The sequence below is a fragment of the Semicossyphus pulcher genome, unplaced genomic scaffold (genome assembly GCF_022749685.1).
Source record: "Semicossyphus pulcher isolate SPU_LCO1_2020_fin unplaced genomic scaffold, fSemPul1.0.p SCAF_24, whole genome shotgun sequence".
Classification (NCBI taxonomy): Eukaryota; Metazoa; Chordata; class Actinopteri; order Labriformes; family Labridae; genus Semicossyphus; species Semicossyphus pulcher.
This window is the reverse complement of record NW_027211698.1, coordinates 10,373,803-10,389,104: the sequence shown is the minus strand read 5'-3', so window position 1 is coordinate 10,389,104 and position 15,302 is coordinate 10,373,803. Positions and strand designations below refer to the sequence as shown.

At 43.0% G+C, this 15,302-nt stretch overlaps 18 non-coding genes across 18 annotated transcripts; 1 reads left to right on the top strand and 17 right to left on the bottom strand.

The window, feature by feature from the left end:
* Positions 1–1,352: 1,352 nt before the first annotated feature.
* trnag-gcc (transfer RNA glycine (anticodon GCC)) lies at positions 1,353–1,423 on the bottom strand. The gene has a single exon. It is a non-coding gene; the product is annotated as a tRNA-Gly (tRNA).
* Positions 1,424–2,294: 871 nt separating this feature from the next.
* Positions 2,295–2,367, bottom strand: trnam-cau (transfer RNA methionine (anticodon CAU)). Its single transcript has one exon. It is a non-coding gene; the product is annotated as a tRNA-Met (tRNA).
* Positions 2,368–2,828: 461 nt separating this feature from the next.
* trnag-gcc (transfer RNA glycine (anticodon GCC)) lies at positions 2,829–2,899 on the bottom strand. The gene has a single exon. It is a non-coding gene; the product is annotated as a tRNA-Gly (tRNA).
* An 884-nt stretch (positions 2,900–3,783) lies between these two features.
* trnam-cau (transfer RNA methionine (anticodon CAU)) lies at positions 3,784–3,856 on the bottom strand. The gene has a single exon. It is a non-coding gene; the product is annotated as a tRNA-Met (tRNA).
* Positions 3,857–4,106: 250 nt separating this feature from the next.
* Positions 4,107–4,179, bottom strand: trnam-cau (transfer RNA methionine (anticodon CAU)). Its single transcript has one exon. It is a non-coding gene; the product is annotated as a tRNA-Met (tRNA).
* A 179-nt stretch (positions 4,180–4,358) lies between these two features.
* trnam-cau (transfer RNA methionine (anticodon CAU)) lies at positions 4,359–4,431 on the bottom strand. The gene has a single exon. It is a non-coding gene; the product is annotated as a tRNA-Met (tRNA).
* Positions 4,432–4,936: 505 nt separating this feature from the next.
* Positions 4,937–5,009, bottom strand: trnam-cau (transfer RNA methionine (anticodon CAU)). Its single transcript has one exon. It is a non-coding gene; the product is annotated as a tRNA-Met (tRNA).
* Positions 5,010–5,467: 458 nt separating this feature from the next.
* trnag-gcc (transfer RNA glycine (anticodon GCC)) lies at positions 5,468–5,538 on the bottom strand. Its single transcript has one exon. It is a non-coding gene; the product is annotated as a tRNA-Gly (tRNA).
* A 450-nt stretch (positions 5,539–5,988) lies between these two features.
* On the bottom strand, positions 5,989–6,061 carry trnam-cau (transfer RNA methionine (anticodon CAU)). The gene has a single exon. It is a non-coding gene; the product is annotated as a tRNA-Met (tRNA).
* Positions 6,062–6,571: 510 nt separating this feature from the next.
* trnam-cau (transfer RNA methionine (anticodon CAU)) lies at positions 6,572–6,644 on the bottom strand. Its single transcript has one exon. It is a non-coding gene; the product is annotated as a tRNA-Met (tRNA).
* A 468-nt stretch (positions 6,645–7,112) lies between these two features.
* trnag-gcc (transfer RNA glycine (anticodon GCC)) lies at positions 7,113–7,183 on the bottom strand. The gene has a single exon. It is a non-coding gene; the product is annotated as a tRNA-Gly (tRNA).
* Positions 7,184–7,892: 709 nt separating this feature from the next.
* On the bottom strand, positions 7,893–7,965 carry trnam-cau (transfer RNA methionine (anticodon CAU)). Its single transcript has one exon. It is a non-coding gene; the product is annotated as a tRNA-Met (tRNA).
* A 342-nt stretch (positions 7,966–8,307) lies between these two features.
* Positions 8,308–8,380, bottom strand: trnam-cau (transfer RNA methionine (anticodon CAU)). The gene has a single exon. It is a non-coding gene; the product is annotated as a tRNA-Met (tRNA).
* A 458-nt stretch (positions 8,381–8,838) lies between these two features.
* Positions 8,839–8,909, bottom strand: trnag-gcc (transfer RNA glycine (anticodon GCC)). The gene has a single exon. It is a non-coding gene; the product is annotated as a tRNA-Gly (tRNA).
* A 1,024-nt stretch (positions 8,910–9,933) lies between these two features.
* On the bottom strand, positions 9,934–10,006 carry trnam-cau (transfer RNA methionine (anticodon CAU)). Its single transcript has one exon. It is a non-coding gene; the product is annotated as a tRNA-Met (tRNA).
* A 901-nt stretch (positions 10,007–10,907) lies between these two features.
* trnag-gcc (transfer RNA glycine (anticodon GCC)) lies at positions 10,908–10,978 on the bottom strand. Its single transcript has one exon. It is a non-coding gene; the product is annotated as a tRNA-Gly (tRNA).
* Positions 10,979–11,858: 880 nt separating this feature from the next.
* trnam-cau (transfer RNA methionine (anticodon CAU)) lies at positions 11,859–11,931 on the bottom strand. Its single transcript has one exon. It is a non-coding gene; the product is annotated as a tRNA-Met (tRNA).
* A 1,080-nt stretch (positions 11,932–13,011) lies between these two features.
* On the top strand, positions 13,012–13,084 carry trnam-cau (transfer RNA methionine (anticodon CAU)). Its single transcript has one exon. It is a non-coding gene; the product is annotated as a tRNA-Met (tRNA).
* Positions 13,085–15,302: the final 2,218 nt, after the last annotated feature.

The following is a 15,302-nucleotide window of genomic DNA, read 5'->3' as shown; positions in this document are numbered from 1 at the left end:
AGCTGAACTCAAAGATCAAAGGGGGGGGGGGTCAGAAAACCAGTCATTATCTGGTGTGACCACCATTTGCCTCAAGCAGTGCAACACATCTCCTTCGCATGGAGTCACGCTGTCATATACGCAGATCCAGAGCATCCCAAACATGATCAATGAGTGACATGTCCGGTGAGTATGCTGGCCATGCGAGAACTGGGATGTTTTCAGCTTCCAGGAATTGTGCACAGATCCTTGCAACATGGGGCCATGCATTATCATGCTGCAACATGAGGTGATGGTCATGGATGAATGGCACAACATGGGCCACTCGATTCACAACGTTGACATCAGCAAACCGCTCACCCACACGACGCCATACACGCTGTCTGCCATCTACCCTGTACAGTGAAAACTGGGATTCATCCATGAAGAGAACACCTCTCCAAAGTGCCAGACGCCATCTAATGTGAGCATTTGCCCACTCAAGTCAGTTACGACGACAAACTGCAGTCAGGTCGAGACCCCGATGAGGACGATGAGCATGCAGATGAGCTTCCCTGAGACGGTTTCTGACAGTTTGTGCAGAAATTCTTGTTTATGTAAACTGATTGTTGCAGCAGCTGTCTGGGTGGCTGGTCTCAGACGATCTTGGAGGTGAAGATGCTAGATGCTAGTGTGGTTACACGTGTTCTGCGGTTGTGAAGCCGGTTGGATGTACTACCAAATTCTCTGAAACGCCTTTGGAGACGACTAATGGTAGAGAAGTGAACATTCAATTCACGGGCAACAGCTCTGGTGGACATTCCTGCACTCAGCATGCCAATTGCGCGCTCCCTCAAAACTTGTGACATCTGTGGCATTGTGCTGATTGTGATAAAACTGCACATTTTAGAGTGGCCTTTTATTGTGGCCAGCCTAAGGCACACCTGTGCAATAATCATGCCGTCTAATCAGCATTTTGATATGCCACACCTGTGAGGTGGATGGATTATCTCGCAAAAGGAGAAGTGCTCACTCACACAGATTTAGACAAATTTGTGAACAATTTTTGAGAGAAATAGGCCTTTTGTTTACATAGACAAAGTCTTAGATCTTTGAGTTCAGCTCATTAAAAATGGGAGCAAAAACAAAAGTGTTGCATTTATATTTTTGTGAAGTGTATGTATGTGATTCATTATATGTGTAGTTGTGATACCATTGATGTTAGTATTTATTTTCTATCATACATTTTTGTCCTGTCATTTTATATCTGAGGCCCACTTTAAGCAAATAGCTGTTTGGCTATTTTGGCTAGCATTGCTTTTGCAGTGGCACAGCCTCCCAGTGTATGTGTATAGTGTCAAGGCCTACAGAACATCATTCATAAAAGATCTTGTTGCATTGGCCGGGAATCGAACCCGGGCCTCCCGCGTGGCAGGCGAGAATTCTACCACTGAACCACCAATGCTTACATTTGTCGAATTTTGTTCCACTAGCTGAATTACGCCAACCAACATCTGCAAAGAAGGTTGTTCTCTCGTTTTCCTCGTGGGGTGTTGGAACATTTTCTCTCTGTTTCTGAACTACAAAGTTCTGTTACCTCTGAGAAGCAGCTGCTTTACTTTCCTTTGTGAGATCTTGCAGGATGTGTGGCTCTTTACAGAGGTGCAGGCATGCAGTTTTACCTCTCAGTCAAAAGTCTTCATTAGCCTGCAGTGTAATGGGGCATTTCAAACACAGATGTATCATGAAAGCTGGAGATGGGTTTACAAATGAGCCTCATTGCCAAAATGTGTCACAGGCAAACCTCCGTACTCTCAGGTCTGTGGGCTCCCGAGCAAAGAACAACCGGCCAGTCACAAGACAGTTCTCTATCAGACTCAACAGAATTCCAGTTGACCATAACAAGTGCCCCATGTGAGGCTTGAACTCATGACCTTCAGATTATGAGATTGACGTGCTGCCTACTGCGCCAATGAGGCAAACAAGGCTTGTCTCCGTCGCGTCTCATCATCTGAAGGTTGTGGGTTCGATCCCCACTCATAGTAAGTCTTTTTTTATCAAAATTATGTACAAGGAGAAACACAGGTCTTAAAGGTGGAATGGGCAATGCTGAAGAAAGATTTATATTGCTGCCCTCTTTATTAGAAATCAAAACTAATTAATTTCCCTTCTGATGGGATGTTGGGTGAAAATACCTCATAACGCTTGGCAGAGAATCAACAGAACCTGTCAGGCGAAGTCGGTCCTTGGTATCCCAGGCCAAGATCACTCTACCAACGAAACATAGCTGTTAATTTGACTTCACACTATTTCAATTGACCATTTACAATAACAAATGCCCCGTGTGAGGCTCGAACTCACGACCTTCAGATTATGAGACTGACGCGCTGCCTACTGCGCCAACGAGGCTTATATCTGATGTGACTCATCATCTGAAGATTGTGGATTCGATCCCCACTCATGGTAAGTCTTTTTTTGTCACAATTATGTACAAGGAGAAATACAGGTCTTAAAGGTGGAATGGGCAATACATCTGAGATACAAGATCTTCAGGTGTATTTCACTCTTTTTTAATAGCGCAGGTGGCAGTGAATGAGTCTTATGATCTGAGAGTTGTGAGTTTGAGCCTCACATGGAGTATGTGATTCATTACATGTGTAGTTGTGACACCATCACTGTAAGTATTTATTTTCTATCATTATACATGTTTGTCCTGACATTTTATAGCTGAAGCCCACTTTAAGCAAGTCGCTGTTCAACTATTTTGGCTGGCATTGCTTTTGCAGTAGCACAGTCTCCCAGTTGATAGTAACCCCTTTGTACGAGCTTTATGTCGAGGCCTACAGAACAACATCCATAAAAGGACTTGTTGCATTGGCCGGGAATCGAACCCGGGCCTCCCGCGTGGCAGGCGAGAATTCTACCACTGAACCACCAATGCTTACATTTTTTTGAAATTTGTTCCACTATCCCAACGACGCCAACAAACATCTGACAAGAGAGTGGTTCACTTGTTTATCCCTGAGGGGTGTTGGAACATTTTCTCTCTGTTTTTTAACTACAAAGTTCTGTTACCTCTGAGAAGCAGCTGCTCGACTTTCGTCTGTCGGATCTTGCAGGCTGTGTGGTTCTTTACAGACAGACTGAGGTGCAGGCATGCAGTTTCACCTCTCAGTCAAAAGTCCTCATGAACCTGTGGCGGTATGGGGCGTTCAAACATGGATGTATAATGAAAGCTGGACATGGTTTTGCAAATTAGTCTTGCTGCCAAAAATGTGTCATGGGCAAACCTCCGTACTCTCAGGTCTGTGGGCTCCCAAGCAAAGAACAACCAGCCAAGTCACAAGACAGTTCTCTATCAGACTGCACATAATTTCAGTTGACCATTTACCATAACAAGTGCCCCGTGTGAGGCTCGAACTCACGACCTTCAGATTATGAGACTGACGCTACTGCGCCAACGAGGCTAATGATGCTTGTTTCTGTCGCGTCTCATCCTCTGAAGGTTGTGGGTTCGATCCCCACTCATGGTAAGTCTTTTTTTTATTAAAATGATGTACAAGGAGAAATACAGGTCTTAAAGGTGGAATGGGCAATGCTGAAGGAAGATTTATATTGCTGCCCTCTTTATTAGAAATCAAAACTAATTAATTTCCCTTCTGATGGGATGTTAGGTGAAAATACCTCATAACGCTTGGCAGAGAATCAACAGAACCTGTCAGGCGAAGTCGGTCCTCGGTTTCCCGGGCCAAGATAACCCCACCAACGAAACATATCTGTTAATCTGATTGCACACAATATCAGTTGACCATTTACCATAACAAGTGCCCCGTGTGAGGCTCGAACTCACGACCTTCAGATTATGAGACTGACGCGCTGCCTACTGCACCAACGAGGCTCTGGATGCTTCTGTCTGGCGCATCTCATCATCTGAAGGTTGTGGGTTCGATCCCCACTCGTGGTAAGTCTGTTCTTTCATATGCACTTTGAAATGATGTACAAGGAGAAATACAGGTCTTAAGAGGTGGAATATGCAATACATCTGAGATACAAGATCTTCAGGTGCATTTCACTCTTTTTGTAATACAGCAGGAGAGAGTTCTCTATGAGACTGCGCATAATTTCAGTTGATTATTTAACATAACAAGTGCCCCGTGTGAGGATCAAACTCACGACCTTCAGATTATGAGACTGACGCGCTGTCTCCTGCGCCAACAAGGCTGAGGATGCTTATTTGTGTCGCGTCTCAGCATCTGAAGGTTGTGGGTTCGAGTCTTTTTTCAACAGAACATGTCAATCGAAGTCGGTCTTTGGTTTCCCAGGCCAAGATCACTCTACCAACGAAACACAACTGTTAATCTGACTGCACACAATTTCAGTTGACCATTTACAATAACAATTGCCCCGTGTGAGGCTCGAACTCACGACCTTCAGATTATGAGACTGACGCACTGCCTACTGCGCCAACGAGGCTAACGATGTTCATTTGTGTCGCATCTCATTATCTGAAGGTTGTGGGTTCGATCCCCACTCATGGTAAGTCAGTTCTTTCATATGCATTCACAGAGGACTCACGACCCTCAGATTATGAGACTGACGCACTGCCTACTGCGCCAACGAGGCTAACAGGCCTTGTTTCAGTCACGTCTCATCATCTGAAGGTTGTGGGTTCGATCCCCACTCATGGTAAGCCTTTTTTTTATTAAAATGATGTACAAGGAGAAATACAGGTCTTAAAGGTGAAATGGGCAATGCTGAAAGATTTATATTGCTGCCCTCTTTATTAGAAATCAAAACTAATTAATTTCCCTTCTGATGCAATGTTAGGTGAAAATACCTCATAATGTTTTGCAGAGAATCAACAGAACCTGTCAGGCGAAGTCGGTCCTTGGTTTCCCAGGCCAAGATCACCCCACCAACGATACATAGCTGTTAATCTGATTGCGCACAATTTCAGTTGACCATTTACTATAACAAGTGCCCCGTGTGAGGCTCGAACTCACGACCTTCAGATTATGAGACTGACGCGCTGCCTACTGCGCCAACGAGGCTTATTTCTGTTGTGACTCATCTGATTTTTGTGGATTCGATCCCCACTCATGGTAAGTCTTTTTTTGTCACAATTATGTACAAGGAGAAATACAGGTCTTAAAGGTGGAATGGGCAATACATCTGAGATACTAGATCTTCAGGTGTATTTCACTATTTTTTAATAGCGCAGGTGGCAGTGAATGAGTCTTATGATCTGAAAGTTGTGAGTTTGAGCCTCACACGGAGTATGTGATTCATTACATGTGTAGTTGTGACACCATTACTGTTGGTATTTATTTTTTATCATTATACATGTTTGTCCTGACATTTTATATCAGAGGCCCACTTTAAGCAACTAGCTGTTTAACTATTTTGGCTGGCATTGCTTTTGCAGTAGCACAGCCTCCCAGTGGATAGTCACCCCTCTGTATGAGCTTTATGTCGAGGGCTACAGAACATCATCCAGAAAAGAAGTTGTTGCATTGGCCGGGAATCGAACCCGGGCCTCCCGCGTGGCAGGCGAGAATTCTACCACTGAACCACCAATGCTTTGAATTTTTCCCAGTATCCGTAACGACGCCAACAAACATCTGACAAGAGAGTGGTTCACTTGTTTATCCCAGAGGGGTGTTGGAACATTTTCTCTCTGTTTCTTAACTACAAAAATCTGTTACCTCTGAGAAGCAGCGGCTTTCCTTTCATCTGTCAGATCTTGCAGGCTGTGTGGCTCTTAACAGACAGACTGAGGTGCAGGCATGCAGTTTCACCTCTCAGTCTAAAGTCTTCATGAGCCTGTGGAGGTATGGGGCATTCAAACATATATGTATAATGAAAGCTGGACATGGTTTTGCAAATTAGTCTTGCTGCCAAAAATGTGTCATGGGCAAACCTCCGTACTCTCAGGTCTGTGGGCTCCCAAGCAAAGAACAACTGGCCAACTCACAAGACAGTTCTCTATCAGACTGCACATAATTCCAGTTGATTATTTACCATAACAAGTGCCCCGTGTGAGGCTCGAACTCACGACCTTCAGATTATGAGACTGACGCGCTGCCTACTGCGCCAAAGAAGCTGACGATACTTATTTGTGTCGCGTCTTGTCATCTGAAGGTTGTGGGTTCGATCCCCACTCATGGTAAGTCTGTTCTTTCATATGTATTCTCAGAGGACTCACGACCTTCAGATTATGAGACTGACGTGCTGTCTACTGCGCCAACAAGGCTAAAGATGCTTATTTGTGTTGTGTGTCATCACTTGAAGCTTGTGGGTGCAATCCCCACTCATGGTAGGTCTTTTTTTATCAAAATTATGTACAAGGAGAAATACAGGCCTTAAAGGTGGAATGGGCAATGCTGAAGGAAGATTTATATTGCTGCCCTCTTTATTAGAAATGGAAGAAACTAATTAATTTCCCTTCTGATGGGATGTTAGGTGAAAATACCTCATTATGCTTGGCAGAGAATCAACAGAAACTGTCACGTGAAGTCGGTCCTTGGTTTCCCAGGCCAAGATCACCCCACCAACGAAACATGGCTTTTAATCTGACTGCACACAATTTCAGTTGACCATTTACTATAACAGGTGCCCCGTGTGATGCTTGAACTCACAACCTTCAGATTATGAGACTGACGCGCTGCCTACTGCGCCAACGAGGCTAATGATGCTTGTTTCTGTCGCGTCTCATCATCTGAATGTTGTGGGTTCGATCCCCACTCATGGTAAGTCTCTTTTTTTATTAAAATGATGTACAAGGAGAAATACAGGTCTTAAAGGTGGAATGTGCAATACATTTACAAGATCTTGAAGTGTATTTCACTCTTTTTGTATTAGCGCAGGTGGCAGTGAATGAGTCTTATGATCTGAAAGTTGTGAGTTTGAGCCTCACACGGAGTATGTGATTCATTACATGTGTAGTTGTGACACCATTACTGTTAGTATTTATTTTCTATCATTATACATGTTTGTCCTGTCATTTTATATCTGAGGCCCACTTTAAGCAAATGGCTGTTTAACTATTTTGGCTGGCATTGCTTTTGCAGTAGCACAGCCTCCCAGTGGATAGTCACCCCTCTGTATGAGCTTTATGTCGAGGGCTACAGAACAACATCCATAAAAGAGCTTGTTGCATTGGCCGGGAATCGAACCCGGGCCTCCCGCGTGGCAGGCGAGAATTCTACCACTGAACCACCAATGCTTACATACCCTGAGTTTTTCCCACTATCCGAACGACGCCAACAAACATCTGACAAGAGAGTGGTTCTCTTGTTTATCCCAGAAGGGTGTTGGAACATTTTCTCTCTGTTTCTTAACTACAAAGTTCTGTTACCTCTGAGAAGCAGCTGCTCGACTTTCGTCTGTCGGATCTTGCAGGCTGTGTGGTTCTTTACAGACAGACTGAGGTGCAGGCATGCAGTTTCACCACTCAGTCAAAAGTCCTTATGAGCCTGTGGCGGTATGGGGCATTCAAACATGGATGTATAATGAAAGCTGGACATGGTTTTGCAAATTAGTCTTGCTGCCAAAAATGTGTCATGGGCAAACCTCCATACTCTCAGGTCTGTATGCTCCCAAGCAAAGAACAACTGGCCAACTCACAACAGAGTTCTCTATGAGACTGCACATAATTTCAGTTGATTATTTAACATAACAAGTGCCCCGTGTGAGGATCAAACTCACTACCTTAAGATTATGAGACTGACGCGCTGTCTCCTGTGCCAACAACGCTGAAGATGCTTATTTGTGTCGCGTCTCAGCCTCTGAAGGTTGTGGGTTCGAGTCTTTTTTCAACAGAACCTGTCAATCAAAGTCGGTCCTTGGTTTCCCAGGCCAAGATCACTCTACCAACGAAACATAGCTGTTAATTTGACTGCACACTATTTCAATTGACCATTTACCATAACAAATGCCCCGTGTGAGGCTCGAACTCACGACCTTCAGATTATGAGACTGACGCGCTGCCTACTGCGCCAACGAGGCTTATATCTGTGGTGACTCATCATCTGAATGTTGTGGATTCGATCCCCACTCATGGTAAGTCTTTTTTTGTCACAATTATGTACAAGGAGAAATACAGGTCTTAAAGGTGGAATGGGCAATGCTGAAGGAAGATTTATATTGCTGCCCTCATTATTAGAAATGGAAGAAACTAATTAATTTCCCTTCTGATGGGATGTTAGGTGAAAATACCTCATAACGCTTGGCAGAGAATCAACAGAACCTGTCAGGCGAAGTCGGTCCTTGGTTTCCCAGACCAAGATCACCCCACCAACGAAACATATCTGTTGCACACAATTTCAGTTGACCATTTACTATAACAAGTGCCCCGTGTGAGGCTCGAACTCACGACCTTCAGATTATGAGACTGACGCGCTGCCTACTGCGCCAATGAGGCTTATTTCTGTTGTGACTCATCTGATTTTTGTGGATTCGATCCCCACTCATGGTAAGTCTTTTTTTGTTACAATTATGTACAAGGAGAAATACAGGTCTTAAAGGTGGAATGGGCAATACATCTGAGATACAAGATCTTCAGGTGTATTTCACTCTTTTTTAATAGCGCAGGTGGCAGTGAATGAGTCTTATGATCTGAAAGTTGTGAGTTTGAGCCTCACATGGAGTATGTGATTCATTACATGTGTAGTTGTGACACCATTACTGTTAGTATTTATTTTCTATCATTATACAGGTTTGTCCTGTCATTTTATAGCTGAAGCCCACTTTAAGCAAATCGCTGTTGAACTATTTTGGCTGGCATTGCTTTTGCAGCATCACAGCCTCCCAGTGGATAGTAACCCCTTTGTATGAGCTTTATGTCGAGACCTACAGAACAACATCCATAAAAGGACTTGTTGCATTGGCCGGGAATCGAACCCGGGCCTCCCGCGTGGCAGGCGAGAATTCTACCACTGAACCACCAATGCTTACATCACTTGAATTTTTCCCACTATCCGAACGACGCCAACAAACATCTGACAAGAGAGTGGTTCACTTGTTTATCCCAGAAGGGTGTTGGAACATTGTCTCTCTGTTTCTTAACTACAAAGTTCTGTTACCTCTGAGAAGCAGCTGCTCGACTTTCGTCTGTCGGATCTTGCAGGCTGTGTGGTTCTTTACAGACAGACTGAGGTGCAGGCATGCAGTTTCACCACTCAGTCAAAAGTCCTCATGAACCTGTGGCGGTATGGGGCATTCAAACATGGATGTATAATGAAAGCTGGACATGGGTTTGCAAATTAGTCTTGCTGCCAAAAATGTGTCATGGGCAAACTTCCATACTCTCAGGTCTGTAGGCTCCCAAGCAAAGAACAACTGGCCAACTCACAAGAGAGTTCTCTATGAGACTGCACATAATTTCAGTTGATTATTTAACATACCAAGTGCCCCGTGTTTTTCAACAGAACCTGTCAATTGAAGTCGGTCCTTGGTTTCCCAGGCCAAGATCACTCTACCAACGAAACACAATTGTTAATCTGACTGCACACAATTTCAGTTGACCATTTACAACAACAAGTGCCCCGTGTGAGGCTTGAACTCACGACCTTCAGATTATGAGACTGACGCGCTGCCTACTGTGTGAACGAGGCTAACGATGCTTATTTGTGTTGCATCTCATCATCTGAAGGTTGTGGGTTCGATCCCCACTCATGGTAAGCCTTTTTTTTATTAAAATGATGTACAAGGAGAAATACAGGTCTTAAAGGTGGAATGGGCAATGTTGAAAATAGATTTATATTGCTGCCCTCTTTATTAGAAATGGAAGAAACTAATTAATTTCCCTTCTGATGCGATGTTGGGTGAAAATACCTCATAATGTTTGGCAGAGAATCAACAGAACCTGTGAAGCGAAGTCGGTCCTTGGTTTCCCAGGCCAAGATCACCCCACCAACGAAACATGGCTTTTAATCTGACTGCGCACAATTTCAGTTAACCATTTACAATAACAAGTGCCCCGTGTGAGGCTCGAACTCACGACCTTCAGATTATGAGACTGACGCGCTGCCTACTGTGCCAACGAGGCTAATGATGCTTGTTTCTGTCGCGTCTCATCATCTGAAGGTTGTGGGTTCGATCCCCACTCATGGTAAGCCTTTTTTTTATTAAAATGATGTACAAGGAGAAATACAGGTCTTAAAGGTGGAATGTGCAATGTTGAAAATAGATTTATATTGCTGCCCTCTTTATTAGAAATCAAAACTAATTAATTTCCCTTCTGATGGGATGTTGGATGAAAATAACTTGTATCGCTTGGCAGAGAATGAACAGAACCTGTCAGGCGAAGTCGGTCCTCGGTTTCCCGGGCCAAGATCACCCCACCAACGAAACATAGCTGTTCATCTGACTGCACACAATTCCACTCTACCATTTAACATAACAAGTGCCCCGTGTGATGCTTGAACTCACAACCTTCAGATTATGAGACTGACGCGCTGCCTACTGCGCCAATGAGGCTTATATCTGTTGCGTCTCATCATCACAAGGTTGTGGGTTCGATCCCCACTCGTGGTAACTGTTCTTTCATATGCATTTTGAAATGATGTACAAGGAGAAATACTGGTCTTAAAGGTGGAATGGGCAATACATCTGAGATACAAGATCTTCAGGTGTATTTCACTCTTTTTGTAATACCGCAGGTGGCAGTGAATGAGTCTTATGATCTGAGAGTTATGAGTTTGAGCCTCACATGGAGTATGTGATTCATTACATGTGTAGTTGTGACACCATCTCTGTAAGTATTTATTTTCTATCATTATACAGGTTCGTCCTGTCATTTTATATCTGAGGCCCACTTTAAGCAACTAGCTGTTTAACTATTTTGGCTGGCATTGCTTTTGCAGTAGCACAGCCTCCCAGTGGGTAGTCACCCCTCTGTATGAGCTTTATGTTGAGGCCTACAGAACAACATCCATAAAAGGACTTGTTGCATTGGCCGGGAATCGAACCCGGGCCTCCCGCGTGGCAGGCGAGAATTCTACCACTGAACCACCAATGCTTACATACCTTGAATTTTTCCCACTATCCGAACGACACCAACAAACATCTGACAAGAGAGTGGTTCACTCGTTTTTCCCAGAAGGGTGTTGGAACATTTTCTCTCTGTTTCTTAACTACAAAGTTCTGTTACCTCTGAGAAGCAGCTGCTTTACTTTCGTCTGTCGGATCTTGCAGGCTGTGTGGTTCTTTACAGACAGACTGAGGTGCAGGCATGCAGTTTCACCTCTCAGTCAAAAGTCCTCATGAACCTGTGGCGGTATGGGGCATTCAAACATGGATGTATAATGAAAGCTGGACATGGTTTTGCAAATTAGTCTTGCTGCCAAAAATGTGTCATGGGAAAACCTCCATACTCTCAAGTCTGTGGGCTCCCAAGCAAAGAACAACCAGCCAAGTCACAAGACAGTTCTCTATCAGACTGCACACAATTTCAGTTGACCATAACAAGTGCCCCATGTGAGGCTTGAACTCACGATCTTCAGATTATGAGATTGATGCACTGCCTGCTGTGCCAATGAGGCAAACAAGGCTTGTCTCTGTCGCGTCTCATCATCTGAAGGTTGTGGGTTCGATCCCCACTCGTGGCAAGTCTTTTTTTATCAAAATGATGTACAAGGAGAAACACAGGTCTTAAAGGTGAAATGGGCAATGCTGAAGAAAGATTTATATTGCTGCCCTCTTTATTAGAAATCAAAACTAATTAATTTCCCTTCTGATGGGATGTTGGTTGAAAATACCTCATAACGCTTGGCAGAGAATGAACAGAACCTGTCAGGCGAAGTCAGTCCATGGTATCCCAGGCCAAGATCACTCTACCAACGAAACATAGCTGTTAATTTGACTTCACACTATTTCAATTGACCATTTACTATAACAAGTGCCCCGTGTGAGGCTCGAACTCACGACCTTCAGATTATGAGACTGACGCGCTGCCTACTGCGCCAACGAGGCTTATATCTGTTGTGACTCATCATCTGAACCTTGTGGATTCGATCCCCACTCATGGTAAGTCTTTTTTTGACACAATTATGTTCAAGGAGAAATACAGGTCTTAAAGGTGGAATGGGCAATACATCTGAGATGCAAGATCTTCAGGTGAATTTCACTCTTTTTTAATAGCGCAGGTGGCAGTGAATGAGTCTTATGATCTGAAAGTTGTGAGTTTGAGCCTCACACGGAGTATGTGATTCATTACATGTCTGTTCAGGGGAAGTCAGTCCTTGGTTTCCCAGGCCAAGATCACCCCACCAACAAAACATAGCTGCTGATATGATTGCACATACTTCCAGTTATCACTGTGTGTGTTTCACTATCTGAAGGTTGTGGGTTCAACCCTGTCATAGGACAGATTGTTTTTTACATTATTTTCCTCTGAAATTTTATACAGTCAGATAGACTTTACAGCGCTACAGGTTATAAAATATGAGATTTGATTTAACAGCCAAGCAAACATACCAGACTAAGGCAGCCTTGTAAACGAAGGCATGGAAGAGGGATGGTAACCCGGCAGAGGTTTGAAGTGTAGTGCATTAACCATACATGTTGCTGTTTGGCTGGCGTAATGTTTTTTTCCTAACTCTAACCCCCACCCAAACAGGCATATATTCATAGAGGCGGATGCTACAATTTGGTCGTAGATGTCTTCTCTCCAATCCAACTTCATTCTTGTCGGGCTGTAAATAAAAACCAGAGCGTGGAAAAGGAAGTCTTGATGAGAAAATCAATAATCGCTCATCTGAATCACTGCTGGAAACAATATTAGCACTCAAAGAATTTTCTAAAGACGATAGCTGATGGGTTCTGTCATATGTCCATTTACAGAGCCACGGCTGTATACGAATACAGTATCTCTCTGCGCCTGTACACACAACAGACAGCTGCAGCACAACCTTTTTTTCCAACACTTCGTGCATCTCCGGACTGAGGGGCATTATATAGACAAAGCACTGGTAAAGGGAACAGAGGCAAAATAGTGGAACAGCCTAGAAAATTGGCATGTCCTGGGAGAACTATTGAAAGTACATTTTCCAGGCCTCGTTGGCGCAGTAGGCAGCGCGTCAGTCTCATAATCTGAAGGTCGTGAGTTCGAGCCTCACACGGGGCATGAGTTTTAGATGTCTGGTGTTCAGGTTATTTCAACATAGATGTTACAGTGTCCAATGGTCTTAATTCCCTGTGAGTTATAAACTCTCTGTCATTGTTTGACCCTCATCCTTGTAAGGGAGTTCTACTCGAACATATCTCTTCTGTCTAAAGGTCACTTTGGGGGTCTTTTTTGCCTTTTTTCCTATCCATTGTTCCTGACATGTGTGACATGCTTAACGCCCCGACATATCAGGGACAACATAAGCAGTCATCTCCATGGCTGGGCCTGTCTGCTTTTAAACTGCAGTGTACCAAGGACAGGCTGAACAACACGCTTTCAGATTGGCAGGGTTTGAGGCGTCACACACCTAAGGAGCCAATCCCGTTAATGGACGGGGCGACGCTATGTATATCATCATCTGTAACCTATGGCAACCACTTCAAAGATGCACAAGCCAGCTGCAACCGTCATTTTTGCAAACTCACTACCGGCTACTAACATTAACGTTACTACAAGTGATTACTGCATTTCAAGTTATCTCTGCCTCTAAATGATGGCAGAGACGTGTTTTGTTTTCAGCTGTAATTTTACGAAAGGAGAAATGTAGTACATAGAATTTTTAATGACAACTTTGCATGTAGATTAGAAAGAAACTAAATTGGCTGCTTGAGAAGATTTTTGATTTTTTTTACTCTTAATTTCACTGAAAATTTGTGACTAATATTATCCATTGTATTCGACATTAACTTCCGTTCTGAAAGTATGAAAAAAAGGAAACGGACTCTTCAGCGCCATCTTTAGATGGTGGGACTGATCTGAGTCTAAGGAGATATTCGGTGTATCACTTTAAGAGAGGTCAGTTTCTCTCCTCTGTCAAAACACGTCACACATGTCGGTCTTAAATGTCATGTCTTTGTTTCCATAATAAGGCATCTGGTGATGTTTTCATGTTAAGTGACACTGGACTAATTCCTGTAAAGGGCAAACATTTAAAATATTTCCTTCTGTGTTACAGCCATCCCCATACACAAAACCAATAAACTGGTGTCAGAGAACCAGACTTTCCTGAAGTCTCCAACACTGTGGCCTGAAGACAGGGGGACATGAGTGGGTGTTCAACTGGATAGACCTGGGACATGGAAACACACCTGAACTCTTACCTTCACAAGCGTAGGAAGACCTTGTGTCCAATCACACTTGGAGCTGTTTGTTGGCACTTACTGACTTCCTTCTCTCCTGTCTTGATCCTTGCTTGTGTTGTATTAACTCTCAGATGTACGTTGTTTTGGACAAAAGTGTCTGCTAAATGAAATTGTAACATTGTTTGTAGTGGCTTCAAAGGGCAGAAAATCTCTGAAAAATAATGAAGCAAGTTACCTGAAAGGGTCAGACAGTGATATTAATGTGCATTGTACAAATTATGGTGTGTAAAAAGATTATTTTGCCTTTTATTTTCATCTATAAGACATCATTTTGGGCTTTGAAATCATGTCAAGATTACATAATTGCTTGTATTGCTTCTGTTAGGTGTTTGGTTGACTTAAATTATTTATATTTATTTTTATAGTACTAGGAAGCCTGTTAATTTATGCTAATTGTTATGTCATAATATCACAATGTATTTGTTTATTTAATCTGAATCTGAAAAATAAATAGAAACTGAACTTATGAAGTAAATGCAGTGAGTAAAAAGTACAATATTTGCCCCTGAATTGTAGTGGAATAGATGTATTAAGTAGCCAAAAGAAAAGACAAATACCTCAAAATGATATTCCTTTCTTTAGCGCTGTGTACGTGATGTTGGACAAATTCCATAGTCCTCCTGTGGAAAAAATAAGTCTTAACAATATTTGTCTTTTCTTCAACGATTTCTGACTCCAGATATTTGCCATGAATGAAATGTCAGCTCATTTAAACTGAACTAGAGGGTTTGTTTTTATTTATTTGACTTCATAAGGAACGGATTCTTCTAAAAATGTAAAAAAGGAAGTAATAAAATGTGTGTAGCATTTTTTAGCATGTTAAACTCCTATAACAGCACTGAAGTTATCAAACAGAACATTTCTCTCCTTTCTGTGGGATCAATAACATTTTGTAAGAAGTCTCATACTGCTATTACTCACATCCACTGTGATTGGTCAATGTAAGGAGGAGAACTGAGCTGTGTTTATAAGTTTCTGGACAAATAACAGGAACTTCTCACCATATAAAGTAATGCAGCCAACTCACCTGCGTC